This window comes from Camellia sinensis, chromosome 15 (genome assembly GCF_055761805.1).
Source record: "Camellia sinensis isolate YWXY chromosome 15, ASM5576180v1, whole genome shotgun sequence".
Taxonomy (NCBI): domain Eukaryota; kingdom Viridiplantae; phylum Streptophyta; class Magnoliopsida; order Ericales; family Theaceae; genus Camellia; species Camellia sinensis.
This window is the reverse complement of record NC_138975.1, coordinates 76,241,644-76,260,066: the sequence shown is the minus strand read 5'-3', so window position 1 is coordinate 76,260,066 and position 18,423 is coordinate 76,241,644. Positions and strand designations below refer to the sequence as shown.

The window sequence follows — 18,423 nt, the reverse complement described above, 5'->3', positions numbered from 1 at the left end:
ATTCCGAATTTCTCTGGATAATCTAAGCACAATGGGAGCTGTTTGCTCGGCTGGGACGACTATGAAGAAAAATCCAGAGTTCCGAGAAAAGAATTTAGACACAAACCCAGACCTCTCTCTCTCTCGGGTGGGAGAGACAGCATTGTTTGTGAGACACATGCATGATCTCTCTATCTATCACCTTCTCTCTCTCCACAGGGGCAAAACCTAGCTTGCTCATAGCCCATGGCAGTGACTCTAGGCGCCGTCGTCATCACCGAAGCCCAAGCCACCTTTCACACCATCGGCGGCCATAGCTTCTGTTACCATTAACGTCGCGACAGCTCTGGCTACCATCGGTTCACGCCGATACCATCTCCACCTCATCTTGGTGCTTCACTTCAGACTATCACTTGACCAACCCTGGCCGATGAATGATCTCTCTACACGTCTCTCTCTCGCTCTGTGCAAGCGTCCATGGCTTGTTTCTCTACAAATCAGCTTCGTGATCGATGCAGCAACAGCTGGAGGAAACCCGAAACAGAGCTGCTTGAGGAAGAAGAAGCTGGGTCTCTTGATATAGAGAGAAAGAGTAGGCTCAGATTTTCTTCAACGAGAAATTATTGGGTGGATTGACTTGAGAGAGTTAATTTTCTCTGTGATATATTGGTGTGGAAGTTGAGGGACCTTAGACATCATAATATAATATTGTGGACTTCTTCCATTACTAAAATTGATAGAGGGACCTTAGACCAATTTTCTCATGTTTCTTTTGAATTCTTTACTATTATATTTATATTCAAACATTTTATTTTAATAATTCATATTTCCATTTCTAAAATATTATGCAATTATTAAATTATAATACATGTATATATTTGTTTATATTATATAATACTTTATTCAGTGTGGCATTTATTTAGTTTGACAACTTAAGAAATAATTTGTTTTTAACTTTTATCAATTGACAATAAAATTGGTACGGTCAAAACTTATTATCTATATTCTTTTTCAAACATTAAGTTAACTATTTTATATTATATAAGATGACTAATTTGACTTAAGACATTCAATAATAGATTATAATATAATTTTCATAAATATTGCTTGGTTCCATCTTCCGAAAACACTTTTTAGAAAATTTTACTTTCTTGTTTTTTGTGTTTTTTTTACTGAATTTTTTAAATATTTTAAGTAATTTTTTATTTTTTATTTTTTAGACATACCTAACATAAATACACCTAAAAAGTAAAAAATTTATAAAAAAAAACTTTTAAAAATTCACTAAATACCGAAAATATAAAAAAATATGAGAATTCAGTATATTTTTATGTATTGATTAATTTTTTAAAATATTTTTCATAAATTTTTTACTTTTTAGATACATCTAAATAAGGTGTATCTAAAAAAGTAAAAAAAAAAAAATTAAAATTTTAAAAATATTCACTAAAAAAAAAAAAATTACAAAATCAAAAAACTCAATTTTTAAAAAACTTAATTCAAAAAACTCAAATTATACACGCTTGTTACTTCGGCTATTATACTGACATTCGCATCCTCGGACAGTCGTATTCCTTCTTTTGCACAGCCTATCACTCAAAGGTACGTATATACAACCCCATATATATAACATGTACGTGAAAGCTCTGTTCAGATTGTTGTTCTTAGATGTTTCTATCTTGTTAGATCTCCACTCGCAACTGCTAGAATTCAAACCCGTAGTAATGGTTAGGGTTTATAGTAACATGGGCTTGTTTTTGCTAGCAAATGAGTAAAGGGTAGGAGGGAAATTCTGGGTAGCCTTTAACATTTGCTTTGCTGAAATACTAAAAAGCTATATTTATTGTATATATATATATATATTTTTTCCTTCATTGAGTGTTTGATCTTTCTGTTAATTTCAATTCTTGACCCTCAATCAAATAAAATCTTTCAAATCATTTTTTATTGTATTATCTTTTTTTTTTTTTTTTTTTTTTTGGTGCGCTTCGCTAAAAGTTGTCGCTGAGCCTTTTCATTTATTTATTTATTTTTCGTGCCACATTTTCTTTCCTAAGATTTTATAATGATGTGGTAACAGTTGTAGGGGTTGGGTTGAAAGTAAGGATAATCACTCAAAAACCTGTAGATTAGTAGATGAAAGGACACACTTTACTAAAGCCACATTTGAAAATCAAACCAAAGATTGTTTGTTTAATAATTTTACCTTTTCATTATAGTATATTGTTATCTGCAATTCTCTTAATCCTGTTTAATCTGATATTGATGCAATTTTTATAATGCTATGTTGACCACTACGCAATCATCAAATCATTGGTAATGGCACAGAACAATGTTGTTGATGAGTTGGACAATGCTGGTTGGAAGTCGAAAGTGGGGTGCCATTTGTTTATGAACAAGCTACATATGAATTTTATAATACTTATGCAGAAAAGGTGGCTTTCAGTATTGGAAAGTCCTATACCAACACAGACCGACCAAGGAAGTAACTTCAAGAAACTGTGTGTTACAAGGAGGGATGTTGGGGGCGTTGACAAGAGAGATCCATTAGTCAAAAGCCTAGACAAGAGGTAAGAAATGGTTGTGGAGCTCGACTTTTGTGACAATTCCGTTCTGTGATATACTGTTAATCTTTAATTATCTTTGCAATTGTGTACTTAATGTGATTTTGGATGCTAATCATGTGATTATATATGTCTTGGAATTTCTTTCTGTCCATTGTAGAGATATCTGTTCTATATTCTGCCATAATATGAAATTGAGGGATGTAGAGGCGGTAGAAACCAAAATTGACTGTACTATTGTGATTAGGATAATTTTTAGAGTGAAATTTAATTAAAAATTGATTCGGATCAAATTAATTAGATTTAGTTGATTAGAACTAAGTGGAGATGATTAGCTCTAATTAAACTTAATTAAAGTAAGCTAAGTACCTTATATATATAGAGTGTCAAACACACTTTGAGCCCATCAAACGTTGCAAAACTTGCTGAGATAGCATATATATATATATATAGAGAGAGAGAGAGAGAGAGAGAGAGAGGTGAAAATTCAAGGGAGAAAGGAGGAAAACTTAAGAATTGGCTCAAGGAAATTGAAGATTTGTGAAGAACAACTCTAAGCTCTTGCTAAGTGAGCTATATTGAAGTTCCTAGGTGAGTGTTTGCACCATAATTTACGAATTTGAGTCACTTAATTGTAGATTCAAGGTGAATATGTAATTAAGTATATGAATTGAGCTAAGATTGTAAGAATGGAGAATCATAGTGTCTCAAACAGAGCATTTTATGACAACTAAAAAAGTACAGATTAACTTATGCCTAAACAATATTCTGACATGTTGACTATTTAATATTTTACATCATACCACATGGCAATAAAGAAATGATAGAAAATCTTTCTTGTGTACAAGAAAGATAAAGGCACTAAGGTTATGAAACATGAATGATGCTAGAATGAATAGCTGCAGAGTTCTGTAAAGTGTATATTTATCTTTGTTTTTGTTATTCACATAAGGCGTTGAATATATCTCAGTTCTAGTTAAGGGCCGAAGAATCCAGATTGTGGTAAGTAAGCTCTGATTGGTTAGCTACTCAAATCACAATAATATCACAAATAAAGCCCATAAAGAAGTAAAACATAATTTTATTGATTTTGAAGTTTTCAAAGAAGAATGAGCACTTGTTTGAGTTACTAAGAATCAAAATTCATTTCAGAAGAAATTTTAAATAACTTTTTAACACTTCAGAATTTGTATAATTTTTTGTACTTCATAGTTAAATATGTTGTGTACATGCTTATTTTGATATTTCATTTGAATTGTAACATAATAATTTCTAAATTGTGCAGAACTACACAGTGAGCATCAAGTCACTCACTCACACATACATGCATGCAACAAGCAAGTTTAAGACACACAAAATGTGACGCCCCGATTCTACACTATAGGTTACAGTCAAGGGAGAGTCACTAGTGAGTCCTATGGCCAATATCCAAGTAAGATCCCAGATCGCCGGAGGAGTCAAAATAGCCTTCCTTCTAAGTCCAGCTTTCTTAGGCAGCGCACTACCTTTTTGACAGATCTTACAAGGCATTGACACAAGGTCCCATAAGCAATGATAAGGTTCATACATAGAATATAAATACATAACAATCACAATTATACTTGATTCAAAAAAATTGTTCCATTACATTACATCTCGAAAAGAAAGTTTTAAACTTCAAATGAGTCTTACAAAATATCCAAAAGGAAACTTCTAATATTCTAGGATAGCCAAAGGTCTTCAAAGGTTTCAGGTTCGACGTCTCCAGCTATGAGTTCCTCTTCGTCACCTGGCATGATACGCCGTGAGTTTTGAATGCCCAGTAAACACAAACACACACCCCACCCATTTTTCCCAGTCCAATACACAATCACAAAATATAACATCAAGTAGTAAGGCATGATACTCCAATAAATAAATAATTAAATAATTAAATGGTTAAGTTAGATGTCAATAAACTAGAAATCCTCCAAAGAGATTCCGTCCTCCCAGCCACAAGAATCGGACGCGGATTATTCGGTATGCCCCCTCTTTTGCTGCTTTGTTACAGAACTAACCTCGGATGCCTACCAACGGTTATATACCGCGTGGCGCCAACCGCAGGGCTTCAAAAGAGACGGTGAAATAGGGCCTTGCCCGAATCCCTCCTCACACCAAACCACCTAGGGTCCGAATACAACCGCTCCATTCAAGGGTTCCGAAAACCATTTGCGCAAGACTCTAACTTCAAATAGGGAACGCATCCCAACAATCCATATGACATATATTCTCATCTTTTCATTTCTCAAGTGCTCGAAAACCCAATACCCTCCCAATTAGGTTTCCCGTTGAATTAAGTGTTTTAAGACAAGGTTAGCTTAACTTATAAAACAATAATATCCATATAATCATGCATTCTTAAGATGGGAAAGGTAATTAACATAACCACAACACATATTATCAGGTCAAGTTATAATTATAAGCTACAAACATTCTTATAAGAAAGGTAAATAGCATAACCACAACACATATATTATCAGGTCAAGATATGATTATAAGCTGCAAACATTCTCATGAACTCAAAGGTACAGGATATCCACACCTAACAAAAATTTCCAGATTTAATATCGCATAAAGATTAAAATGAAAGAGCTATTCTAGACCCTTTACTGGCTTGGCCTTCCTATGGCTTATAGAGGATTCGATCTGGTTTATAGAACATTTTCGGAATTGGGGTTGTTCTTCTAGATTCTCAATTATTTAGAAAGTATTTCAGCACTGTCCAGAATCTGCCCAGATCCGTCGACTGTTACGAAAACTTGATTTTCTTGCAAACCGCTCAATGTTTTTCGATGAAACCAATTTTAGTTGAAAGCTAACTTCTAAAGGAAGGTTTTTACATAAAATAGAGGTTTAGAATATTTTTGTACATTTTTCTGGAATTTTTGAAAGTTGACTGCAAAAACAGGTTTTAAGGTAGAATGCCCAAAACAAGAAAATTTATAAAAAGGGGGTTCCACCATGGGAAAGTTTCATTTATTTTGTGAGGAAAATATGCTAACTATCACATGTTTAACTCAGAAATTTGTTTGAAAGAGTGCCATTGAAAAGTTGAGAGATTCGTACAAAAAGAAAATGGTTTGTGCCAAAATGGGGAAAATACAAGAGGGATGAAATCAATACACAACCCTTACCATTTTTTTGACATAAGAACTGGATAATAACAGATCCGGAACATTATTTAGAAACTTTAGAACATGCATTAGAAAAGGAAATGAAGAGAAGGTTGTGTTGGTGGCTTATCTTCCAACTTTGCACAAGAAACTCTTTTCTTCCTCCCTCTTCTTCTCTAGACTTCTCTTCCTTGCTCTCCCCCCTCTTTCTAACCAAAATGTGTGTGTGAGTGAGTGTGTTGTGCGAGTTTGTAAGCTAGGGGGTGTGGTATATTTATAGGCAATTTTGGTGTAAAAGGACATAAAAGCCCTTTAGTTGAAAATGGATGGGAAAGCTAGGATTTTGGTTGGTGTCAAATGGGATAGGAGTAACTAAGGTGCTAAATCATAGGTTTTGGCATCAATTAGTTGATCTTTAGTTGAAAGGTGTTTGCAACCTAAGTCTAGGTCACTAGGTTTGGATTTCCTAGAATATCTTAATCATAGTCTTGGGGAAGTGTGATGGGTTATTATTTTAATTAATTTTGGTCCTAGGCACATCCCTCAAGGTGTATATATACCTATATATATATATATATATTGCAATATTGATGGTATACCAAGGTACAAGGTACAAGTACTAGTTTGGGGTAAATTTAGAATTTAAATAAAGAAGTGAGGGCTTGGAATTAAACTCATGTATTGGAACCTTACTTATGTAGAATTAAATTAAATTAGGTTAGGGAACCTAATCCGGCTAGTGTAATTCCTGTTTCGATAAAAATTGAAAATGCTATCTGGCAAGATTCGAAATAGTTTAAGAAACTGAGGGGCTTTAAGGAAATAATTCAAATGTAAGTTTTTTTTTTTTTTTTAAAGAAAATACATTTTTTCGGGGCTTCACATTAAATGTAATGAAATGAGGAGGATTAGAACCTTAATGATGTATTTAATTATGATCTAGTTAGGTCTAGGACGAATGTAAATATCTTCTAGTTAGAAGTACACACATATATATAGCAAATCTTTATAGGTACCAAAGTCATTATTGCTCCAAGATTTCAAGAGATTTTAAAGTATAATGATTATAGCCTAGAGGGGTATGATGGCTAGCCATGTGATGGTAAATTGATGGACATGTTATATATATATATATATATATTGTACAAATCTTGGAAATTGTAAAATATATTATTAAAAAAGATTTTTGGGTAAAAGTGTATAGATATAAATATATAATAGTACTTATTTGGGGTCAATTTGTGATTTAATAAAAATGTGCGGGCTTGGGTTCAATTAAAGTATCTATTTCAAGTGTAAAATAATTCAGTTTGTATTATCTTGCTTTGAATTTAAAGGTAAATAACCGAACGATGACTGTAAAAATTGAAAGTTGAGGTTTAGAGCGATTAATCTAAAATTTGAGAGTTAAGTAATTAATATTAGAGTGTTAGAAGTGATTCCTAAGCTTCCAGGATCGATTAGGGTTTGTATGGATTCGCCCGTGATGCGTTTTCAGTCCTAGGGCTTAATTTGCGATTAATCGACGAACTAAGGGCTTTATTATAAAAATTCAAAATTTAGGGACCTAATAAGGTTTACAAAAAATGTCAAGGGCCTCACACAGAAACAACTCAAAAATAGTAATCTGCTATGTACCTTCAGCAGCAATATTAGCCACCACCTTTACATCATGGATTTGGACATCGATATCTCCAGATGTTAACAATTGTAATATTTTTTCAAGCCCAACTGGAAGCATGAAGTATAAAATATTGCAAGTTATCTAAAAAGGAGGGAGGAATTGTTGAACTTTATATGGTTTAAAAAAATTTCCCTGAGAGGCTTGGAATAGGTGCAAATGCAACCTTTGGCATTATTTGAACAAAAAGTTATTTTACATGTATACAATCTCTTGAATGCCATACCAAAAACTTGGGTTCAAGTGTTCCTAGCAGCTTGGTCACCTAAAATTAATGCCTAACTATTGCATAGGGTGAATGGAGATAAATAAAAAATAAAATTTCTTGCCTTCTTCACAAATCTTTGCAATTGTGGCCCTTTAATCGGAAATTGTTTCCCTTGATTGGTTTGATTTATGTAAACCCAGTGGTTTAACCATATTCTCTTTCATGTATGATTTCTTGTCCTGTGGAACATAAGGTGTAAATCCTTGGAACATTGTTGAGGATATAAATAATAAAGTTCTTCCTCTCTTTGTTAGCTTAGGCTTTTAGATGAGTTGGTGGTCAACAATTGAATATGGTATCAAAGCAGAGCAATAGATCTCATGTTCAAACCTCACTACCTACCCGATAATTAAAAAATATTTGCACGTGTTTGTCCACTTATGAAAAAGAGCCTGGCTGTGTGAGGGGGCGTGTTGAGGATATAAACAATAAAGTTGTCCCTCTCTCTAATAGCTTAAGCTTTTTAGATGAGTTGGTGATCAACAATTCAATAAACATGGATGACATATCTCGTGAATACGGAACATTGAACCACTTACCTCAAAGTCATCATGATTTTCAGGCACAAGCATCTTTGATTTAAGAAGCTCAGTTTCAAATGATTTCCTCTGTTTTTCCTCAATTAGAAGGCTCTGCCTCACAGCATTAAGTTCTTTCTTCAATGTTGCCTTAATAATTCCAAATTTACAGGGAAGAAAAAGGAAGTCTTGTTAGTACAATATCAACATTTCAGCTAGGCAAAAAACTCATACCATAGAAGAGTGTCAAAATGAGAATGCTTAAAAGTACATTGATTTCAACTTTACACATGGAAATACTATTTGTCAACCATACCTTGTCTGTCAATTGAACTTTATATTCTGCTTTCAAAGAGTCTAGTTCATTCACAGTCTTCTGATGCAGCTGATGACTTTCTTGTAGTTTCAGCCTAAGCTCATCAATCACCTTTTGCCCCTGAATCTGGAATTAAGAAAAAGAAGAAAAATATCAGCGAATAGTAACCAATGATAAAAATAGCAACAATAGCAGTAATAATCATTAACAAAAAAAATTGTTAGGTATTATTGTTATTATTATTTAAAAGCAACAAGTTTTGGTTATCATATTTATTGAATAATTCATCTGCTGAAATATTTATCCTCCCTCTTCTCCCTAAATCACAGTCCAAAAATATGGTAATTAGTAGGGGAGTTTAATGACTAGGCACAAGTGGACTCATGTAGCCTTACCTTTTTATGGCATTTAGGGAAGATATTGGTGAATAGCACTACATAGGTTGTTTTGTATAATATAGATCCATATATTGAACTAGTTATTTTTATTATTTTATTTTTTATTAAGAATAAAACAAATATAAAAATCATGGACCAAAAACTGAATCATAAATCAGTTGATTTACCTTATGGGGTCCTACTAACAACTGCCTAATGGGCGTTCATTAAGAATCACAAAATTTCAAAAAAAAAGTTACATTTTTATATTTTTTTAATACATTTTTCACATATTTTAATACACTTGACCTGGTTTGAGTTTTGATGATCTCTTAATTGCATCTTCGTTATATCCAATTCTTCTTCTACACCTTTAAAACAGGCATGCCCATCATCTAGTTCCTGCTTTAATTCTGTTATTTTCTTCTCATACATTTGAGTGGTGTCTGAAAGAGCCTTCTGATATGTAGAATTTTCCTTTTAATATTGCTGGTGAGAGAGAGAGAGAGAGAGAGAGAGAGAGAGAGAGAGAGAGAGAGAGAGAGAGAGAGAGAAACAAAAACATCAGAACTAAAGTCTCTTGTTAGCTGAAACTAGGATTCTAGGAGCAACAAAAAATTGAACTATTAAAATTTTATCACTGACATGGCTTAAAATCTATTATGAAGAGATTTGACGTGTTAAAACGCACATAAACAATTCTTGCTATAAATTCTGATTTGGAGCTTTAAAGTACCAAGAAATCACTGCTTTAATCTTTTTACAAGATTAAAAGACCAATGAAGACTCATTATAAATTGATTATTGGAATTAGAGGTCTAAGAGGAACGTTGTCCTTTCCATATTTAATGAGATGGTTAACCTGCATTGACTTTTGATGATCAGTTAGCAACTTCTTCATCACATCTAACTGTTCTTCAGCACTTTCAGAGTAAGCCTGCTACTCCTCTAATTGCTTCATTAACTCTGCTATCTTCTTCTCATATATTTGGGTGGTATCTGCAAGTACTTTCTGATACGTCGAACTGTCAAGCTGTTATTGCTACTAGCAGACAAACCAACACAGTTAGTGTTTGTGTGATAACCCTGTTCCGTATTATGCTAATTAATCCGAATTACGATTGTGATTATGTATTTGATATGATTTTATGTGCCACTTATATGAATATATGTGGTTTTGAATTTCTATCTGTTCACCGTAGGAATATCTGTTCAACTTACTGTTATAAACTGAAAATTGAAGGCCTCATCGGCCACAGAAACCGAAATCGACTACGCCTTTGTGATTAGCGTAATTTTTAGAGCCTACAGTGAAATTTAATTGAAAATTGATTTGGATCAAAATAATTAGATTCAGAACGATTAATTAAGCTTTATTATTTAACTCTAACCAAATGTGATTAGTGAGAGACTATAAAAGGAGCTCTATTATACTTATATTCATTTATTTGAGCTCAAAGTTAAAAATTGCTCTAAGGAAAGAGAGTGACGGTCGGCTAGAGAGAGAAAGAGAGAGGGAAACAATTGGAGATTGAGCAAGAGGCTTGGAAATCTTGAAGATTAACTCAAGAATTAACCATAATTTGGAAGATTTGAGCCTCTAGGTGAGTAAATTCATGGATTTTAGTTTGTAACTTTGTGAATTCAAAGTTGAATAATGATCAAGAACAAGAATTGTGTTATAAGTGATGAAATTGAAGCTAATATGTACATGCAAGTATAGAATTACCATGAATTGGCATAATCAAGCATGTATTAAGTTGAATATGGGAATATGAGCATTGAAGCATACATGGAAGTATAGTTTTATTGATTTTCATGCTTATGAGCATCATTGGTGCTATTGGAAAGGGAATTGAAGTAAAAAATTGACATGCATGTTTGGTTGTTGGAAATATGGAGTTTACATGAGGTTTGAGGGCATGAGTTTGATTATACAAAAGAAGTGTTGAATAATTTGAGAATGTAACCATGATTCTGAGCAATTGACCTCATCTTGCTTGTATACTCATGATATATAATGTATTTGCATGTGTTGAAACCAAAATTATGAGTTTTGGACCTTTGGAGGTCGAGTTTGAACTTGAAGAACAATTCTGGATTTTCTAGAATTTGGCATGTCCGCTCGAGCGGGGAAAGCGCCGCTCGAGTGGGAAATACGAGCTCCCAAAATTTTTGCAAGCATGGATGTCTGCTCGAGCGGGGAGATTCACGCTCGAGCGGGGATCCATGTACTGAGACTTTCAGCTCGAGCGTCTGAATTCATGCTCGAGCGTAAAAATGAGGCAACCAGTACTTTTGCAGACCTAATGGGTCCGCTCGGGCGGGAAAGTCCACGCTCGAGCGGGGACCCCTGCTTCAAAAAATTGGTAAAGGTGTTCTGTGTTTCATTTTCCGTTCTCTTTCACTTCTAAGTACTCTTAGGCATGCATTGTCCATTATGAATGAATTAAAAGGATAAGAAAGAAGCCTAAGAGGAATGTATGAATTAAGAACGGATTGAATCGTTTGTGACTCATATGTGTTATGTAATGTGTAGGGTTGAGCTCAAGGGTGAATCCACTGGCAGAACACTGTGAATAATATCTTAATGAAGATATTTTGAAGTATGTTATTTGCCCAATTGCTTATTTCCCTATCAGTCTTATAAGTTTGTTAATTCGAATTATGGACAAATGTTTGCTATGACATGAATGAATGGGCCAAAGGCCGTATGACATGAATGAACGGGCCGAAGGCCGTATGACATGAATGAACGGGCCGAAGGCTGTATGAATGAATGAATGGGCCAAAGGCCATATGAAAGAATGAATGGGCTAAAGGCCGTATGAAAGACTGAATAGGCTAAAGGCCGTATGAAAGAATGAATGGGCTAAAGGCCGTATGAATGAATGAATGGGCCGAAGGCCGTATGAAAGAATGAATGGGCCGAAGGCCGTAGGACATGAATGAATGGGCCGAAGGCCGTCTGGCATGAATGAATGGGCCGAAGGCCGTCTGACATGAAAGAATGGGCCAAAGGCCGTTGACACGAATGACTAGGCCAAAGGCCGTCAGACAAGAACGATTCGGCCAAAGATCGTCAGATATGAATGAACTAGGCCCGAGGCCGTTTGATGTGTATGGAACCGCGGTCACTTGACCTATATTTATATATATGTACTAGATAGAAATATGAATTGGGCCCTAGGCCGTCCGATGCATATTGTTCTAATTAGTGTTCGTGTATCTTCTTTACTTGATATTATTCACTGGGCTTTCGCTCACACTCATTCATGTGTCTGTAGGTGAGCCAAGGGAGGTCCAGACCCAGCCTCAGTGAAGTTTGTGTGAAACAGTCAAGGTTTTGAAGAGTCAGACCAAACATCTCGCGCACGAGACTTGTCTTCGCCTCTTTTGTTCTTTTGGTGTGGTTTGTTATATTGGCGAAAACATTGGATCACTTTTGTACATAAACTTTGGGTTTGACTGACTTAGACTTAAATGATCCTGTATATACAGAGCTTCGTGTTACTACATATTTTGATTTGAGTTATTAACATGTATACATATGGATTGTTATGTTGTGCCATGTAAGCACGGCTCTATGGACAAAAGTTTGAAATTGCTTCCGTTTGGCCCCTTTACTTTGAGGAGCTATGTCTTGTTAGGTTTGAGGCCGCAGGTAATCCCTTGATTACTGGCTGGTTATGTCCTTAACCCATAGGGGCGGGTTCGGGTCATGACAGTTTGTGCACATGTAGACCCAAATAATAGTAACCAAAAGTAAACTGTTTTCTAAACTGTAAAGCCAAAACTTTAGATCCAAGGAACAAATACAATTTAAAACTAGGAAACAATAAGAAAACCTGCACATAGCAAAGGTCTTGACAACCATATAGATGAAATTGATCATAAGTTTACTTTTCTTATAGTAATTTAACTGGGCAGTAAGAGAGAACTATATAAAAAGGTTTTGAAACACCTAACCACCTAAGTGTACTCAAATTGGGAGTGTGGGGCTCGTTCATAGTTTACCAGAAGACTAGAATATACAAAGAATAAAAACGGGAGGAAAAAGAAGAAAAGAAAAACAAGAAACTGTGTGTTTCATATACCTTGTTGTGTTTTAGACTCGTTTCTAAGCGTTCAACTTCATCATGCATAAAATCATTATGATCTTTTAGATGCTTCAATTCATCTAATATACCCTTCATCTTTATTTCCAGATGACCATTCTCTTTTGCTAGAAACTGCAAACAAGTGCAACATATTTAGATAAAGTAATTTGAAAAATAAACAAAGAATGCTGGTGAGCAGAACATATTGCCATACACACACGCACGCATACGCGCACACGCGTGCGCACACACACATACACACACCTAAAAAAGACAAAACTAGAGCACCAATAGCTCCAAATAAAATGAATAAGCTGGAAGTTGGAAAGTGTGAACTGAAACACAGGCATAATATCATCAAATCCAAACTCTAAAACGTATACCAGTAGGAGAGACAACTACCTCAAACCTTGTAACTAAACTCTTTTTAGCTTTAGCAAATGATTTTTGACACTCTCTGAGGTTTTTTGCCATTTCAACTCTGTCATAGTCCCTGAACTTTTGTTGTCTATCAATCTCCACAGTTAGATGCTCCACCTGATTCTCAAGCTTCCGACAAAAGCTTTCATAATCAGATTCTTCCTTAAGCTTTAACACGTTTACAACTTTCATGGCCTGCAAAAGAAATAAACATTAAGCTGCCGTGATTAAGACAACTATTCTACAAAGTTGCTCAAAAGAAAAATATTCATAAGAAACATATAAAACTACATTCTAAGTTCTTTATGATTTGATTGTAGATGTCATACATTTGAAAGACTATTTACCATGGCATCACCAACCAATGGACCCTTTTAGCCATAAAACATAGAGGGGAGAAAAAAGGAAAGAGGCTCCTTGATGCAACTCAATTGATATAGAACCCATGAAAAGATGATACATTGATGACTAAAGTAGTTAGTCTTGTTAGGATTCTTTCAATTAATGTTGATGTTTTCTTATTTCTTTAAGGACATTTTAATAGCTTTAGTGATAGGGTTTAAATCTATTTGGAAACACATAAGAAACTTATAAGGAACGCATTTCCTTATATTTCTAGTTTTTATGCTTCCTGTTCACAATTTGCAATATTACAGAGTTTCATATCAATTTTGTCAGACTTTTCTCTGGAAGTTTTTCCATGCCATTTAGTATCAAATTTCAGTTAGCTTCCTATTTCCCATGATTTGTTACCAAATTTTTTTGCTTCCATTTCTCTTTGCGTTTTCCATTCCACTTCCCACTCTAGAAAGGTTTCCCTTGTTTAAGTACCTTGTTAAGTATCTTAAGTTGCCTTGTTCTTTAATCTATTTCCCAGATAGCAACTCAAATGAAGTTTCTTGATTGCAAAATATGATAATCATTAACAACTTTGGCGATGCAATGCATATTTCCCTTCCAAACACACTTTCCTCTCCAAAGACAATTAGACCAATAATGGCACAGCAGATGACATCGTCCTCTATCCACTCTCAAAATTAGCAACACCAGACAGTCAGCGGCAACATACACCTATAGCACTGGATTGAGAGGTCAAATAAATAGAAAACATGTGAATGTCAAATAGATGGAAACAACAAGAAACCTGGAGGATGTAAAGTTTTATGTTAAAAACAGATAATACCAAACATTAAGTTGTAAGTATCACACTATTTGAAAGTTCAAAATCAAGAGAATGTCAACAAGATGCAAAGAGAGTGAGTGAACAAAGACATGAAATGATGTGTAAAGGTTATATTTGAATGATGAAGTGCTTTATCTAACTCACCCGTTGTCCAAACATTATGGCGTTTGAGGTTTCAGCATGATGTCGAGAAGATAGCCGAATTGTTACAATAAGTGATGTCCTCACAGAGCCTGTTTCATTAAATAAAGATAAATCTTCATGGAAACCAACAGAAACAGAATGCAAACAACTGAGATATACTCTGCTTCAATAAAATTCCCTATCAATTAAATGAGTTTTTATTTTTTATTTTTATTTTTTTAACCAAGTCTCACAATGAGAACTGAAACCTGGTTGTAGAATCACAAAAACATAAAATGTGCAAATGATTATTAGTGTAACACTTTTGTTTGGAGTTGGAAAATAAATTCTTGTTAGCCTCTCTAGTCCTTGATAAGCCAATGCTTTTAGTGCAATCATTTTTGTTTTTTCTACTAGTGTTATCATTGTTTTCATTTTGACCTTCATGGTGGTGATCACTAGTTTGAATGCTTCAGCAAAATCCAAAGGGCATATGGATAGATTTTTGTTAATTTCCTTACATCCATGTTCTATCTGTACAAGCCTTCATAGATGTAACGAAAATACAATGAGCTTTTTTATAGCAATAATGATTAATTTTTAGTGTTTCAAGGTCAGTCTATGTACTCACCTTTTGTGATATTCTAGATATGAATATTTCCATTGCATGTTAGGGCATGTTATATTTCATATGTGAAAATGCTCTATAATGTTGTTGGACGATGATTAAGTGCATGCTATTTATACACCATTCTTTGGTGTGTAGAAACCCTAACATGGGAAGATTAGCTTAATCGAGGAGTTTAAGTGAATTAAGTTTATATCATTCAAAAACCTATATATTGTTAAATCATGATTACTTAAGTCTATTGTGCTTAGAAAGGCGTATGAAAGTGAGAGTTGTCAGAATGACCTCCAAATGAATCACGAAGCAATCTCGTTAGTTTAGAATCTCTAATAGGAATGTGAGGACTGTTCTCAGGCAATGCATTTATACATTTTCCCAAGGAAGTAATAGAAAGATTAATAAACTTAGCCTCTTCAAGCAAGCGGCCTTTACTGCCTGCACAAATAAAAATAACATTACGTACAAAAAAATAATATATTAGATAAAAGCAAATTACCATTATACCATACAAAGACTCAACTCAATGCTCAATAGAGCACATTGCTATTTTATCATTTTAGTGGGTAAAACTAAGGATTAGAATATTATACTATTAACCCACATGAAGATAATTTTGAGCACTTTGAAGTAAACAAATGGGAGGGGAAAAAACAAGCAAGAGATAGAGAGAGAGAAGAACAACAGTGGAAGAAATGGCAATTTGAAATTCAAGGAGTATTTCAGATATGTGGTATGACAACAAACCAGATTTGTCTAATCTCTCCGATCCAGCAAGATCCACAATCACCAGCTTGCTTTTTCGTATAGTAGGAATGCCATGATCATTAGATAAATCTCTTTTACTGTCTTTTTCATGAAAAGGAGCTTCATTGTTCTCCTCATAGACAGCTCTCCTAAACCTATTGGAGTAGTGGAAGGGGAGAGAGAGAGAGAGAGAGAGAGAGAGAGAGAGAGAGAGAGAGGAAAAGGAAAAAAAGCGGATATGGAAAGTAATAAGTTTCAAGAACAGTCATATATACTCTATAAACTTAAGGATTAAATCAAGAAATTAGAATCTAACATGAGCCCACCATAAGAATTGCATGACTACGAGAGGATCATGGACACCTAGAAAAATAAACAATAAACAATCACACACAATTGAGACACTAAATTTTATGTCGTTCGGCCCAATGCCTACGTCCACGGAACTGAAACAAGAGTTTACTAAAACAGAGCAAATACAAAAACAAGGAGAAAAAACTCTCACTTAACTTACAGTTCTCTATCTCTCAATTTCTGATACAATTCATCATCTCCCTCCCGTCTCTATTTATGCACAAAGAGAAAGAGAGAGAGAGAGAGAGAGTGAGAGAGAGAGAGAGATACCAACCCACCAAAAATTTCTACCCTCTGTTGATGAGAGTCAATAGTGGGAACAACGTGAAAAGAAGGGATAGATGCCCTACTTAGACCTCCTTCTCTTGAGGTGGAAGTCTTCCTACGCCATCTTTGCATGCATGTATTTAGGTTGGATCAAACAATTCTCCCCCTCCCTACCCACATGCATGACTGACTTCTCACTTGAAGTCCATCCTGGTAATGTCTCTGCAAATTTCGGGTTTGTCTCTCGAGACCACCTTTGTAAGCATGTTAGCTGGATTCTTATCTGTGTGGATCTTGATCAGTTCCAATAACTGCTTTTCCATCATTTTGCGTATCCAATGATACCGAACATCAATGTGCTTTGTGCGAGAATGGTACATTGAATTCTTGCTCAGGTCTATGGCACTCTGGCTGTCACAATGTACCGTGAACTTTTCTTGCTTTAGTCCCAACTCTTGGAGAAATCACTTTAACCACAACATTTCTTTCCCAGCTTCTGCTGCGGCAATATAATCTACCTCAGTTGTGGATAAAGCAACACACTTTTGCAGCTTGGACTGCCATGACATAGCTCCCTCTACGAAAGTGAACATAAATCCTGATGTAGATTTCCTACCATCAAGATCTCCTGCCATATCTGAATTCGTATAACCTTCCAAGACTGGTTTAGCATCTCTAAAGCACAAATACATTTTTTCCATACCCTTGAGGTACCTCAAAATCCACTTGATTGTTTCCCAATGCTCTTTCCCTGGATTGGAAAGGAATCTGCTTACTACTCTAACAGCATGAGCAATATCTGGTCGGGTGGACACCATTGCATACATCAAACTCCCTACGACAGATGAGTAGGGAATAGCCCACATCTCTTCTCTTTCTTTTGTAGAGGAGGGATAAGAACACTTGCTCAGCTTGAAATGATTAGCCAGCGGAGTACTGATTGACTTGGCATTTTTCATGTTGAACTTCTCAATTACCCATTCAACGTATTTCTCCTGTGAAAGCCACAACTTCTTGGCTTTCCTGTCACGCACAATTTTCATGCCCAAAATTTGCTGTGTAGGGCCTAGGTCCTTCATGTCAAAGGACTGTGATAAATCCTTCTTCAGTGATCTAATTGTTGTGGCATCCTATCCAATGATCAGCATGTCATCAACATAGAGCATGAGAATGATGAAGTTTCCACCGGGAAATTTCTTGACATATACACACTGGTATGCACCAATTCTCTTGTACTCATGACCCACCATGAATGAGTCAAACTTCTTGTACCACTGTCTAGACGCTTGTTTGAGGCCGTAGAGATTTTTTTTCAATATGCAGACTAAGTTTTCTTTCCCTTTGACTTCAAAACCTTCTAGTTGCTCCATGTAAATTTCTTCCTTCAGATCACCATGGAGAAATGCCGTCTTCACATTCATCTGTTCAAGTTCCAAATTCAAATTGGCCGCTAGCCCCAAAACTACTCGAATGGATGTCATTTTCACAATTGGAGAGAAGATTTCATCAAAATCAATACCTTTCTTCTACCCAAAACCTTTGACAACCAATCAAGCCTTATACTTGACTAGCTTCCCATTGCCATCTTTTTTCAACTTGAACACCCATTTGTTTTTCAATGCTTTTCGACCCTAGGGAAGTTTCACCAAATCATAAGTCTGATTTTTCTGTAAGGACTGCATCTCTTCTTGCATAGCTTGTTGCCAGCTACTCTTCTCCTTATGATTTTGAGCTTCTTGAAAACTTTCTGGCTCCCCCTCATCAGTAAGA

General features: G+C 35.1%; 1 pseudogene; it reads right to left on the bottom strand.

The window, feature by feature from the left end:
* Positions 1-7,304: 7,304 nt before the first annotated feature.
* LOC114297706 (kinesin-like protein KIN-UC) lies at positions 7,305-17,033 on the bottom strand (annotated as a pseudogene).
* Positions 17,034-18,423: the final 1,390 nt, after the last annotated feature.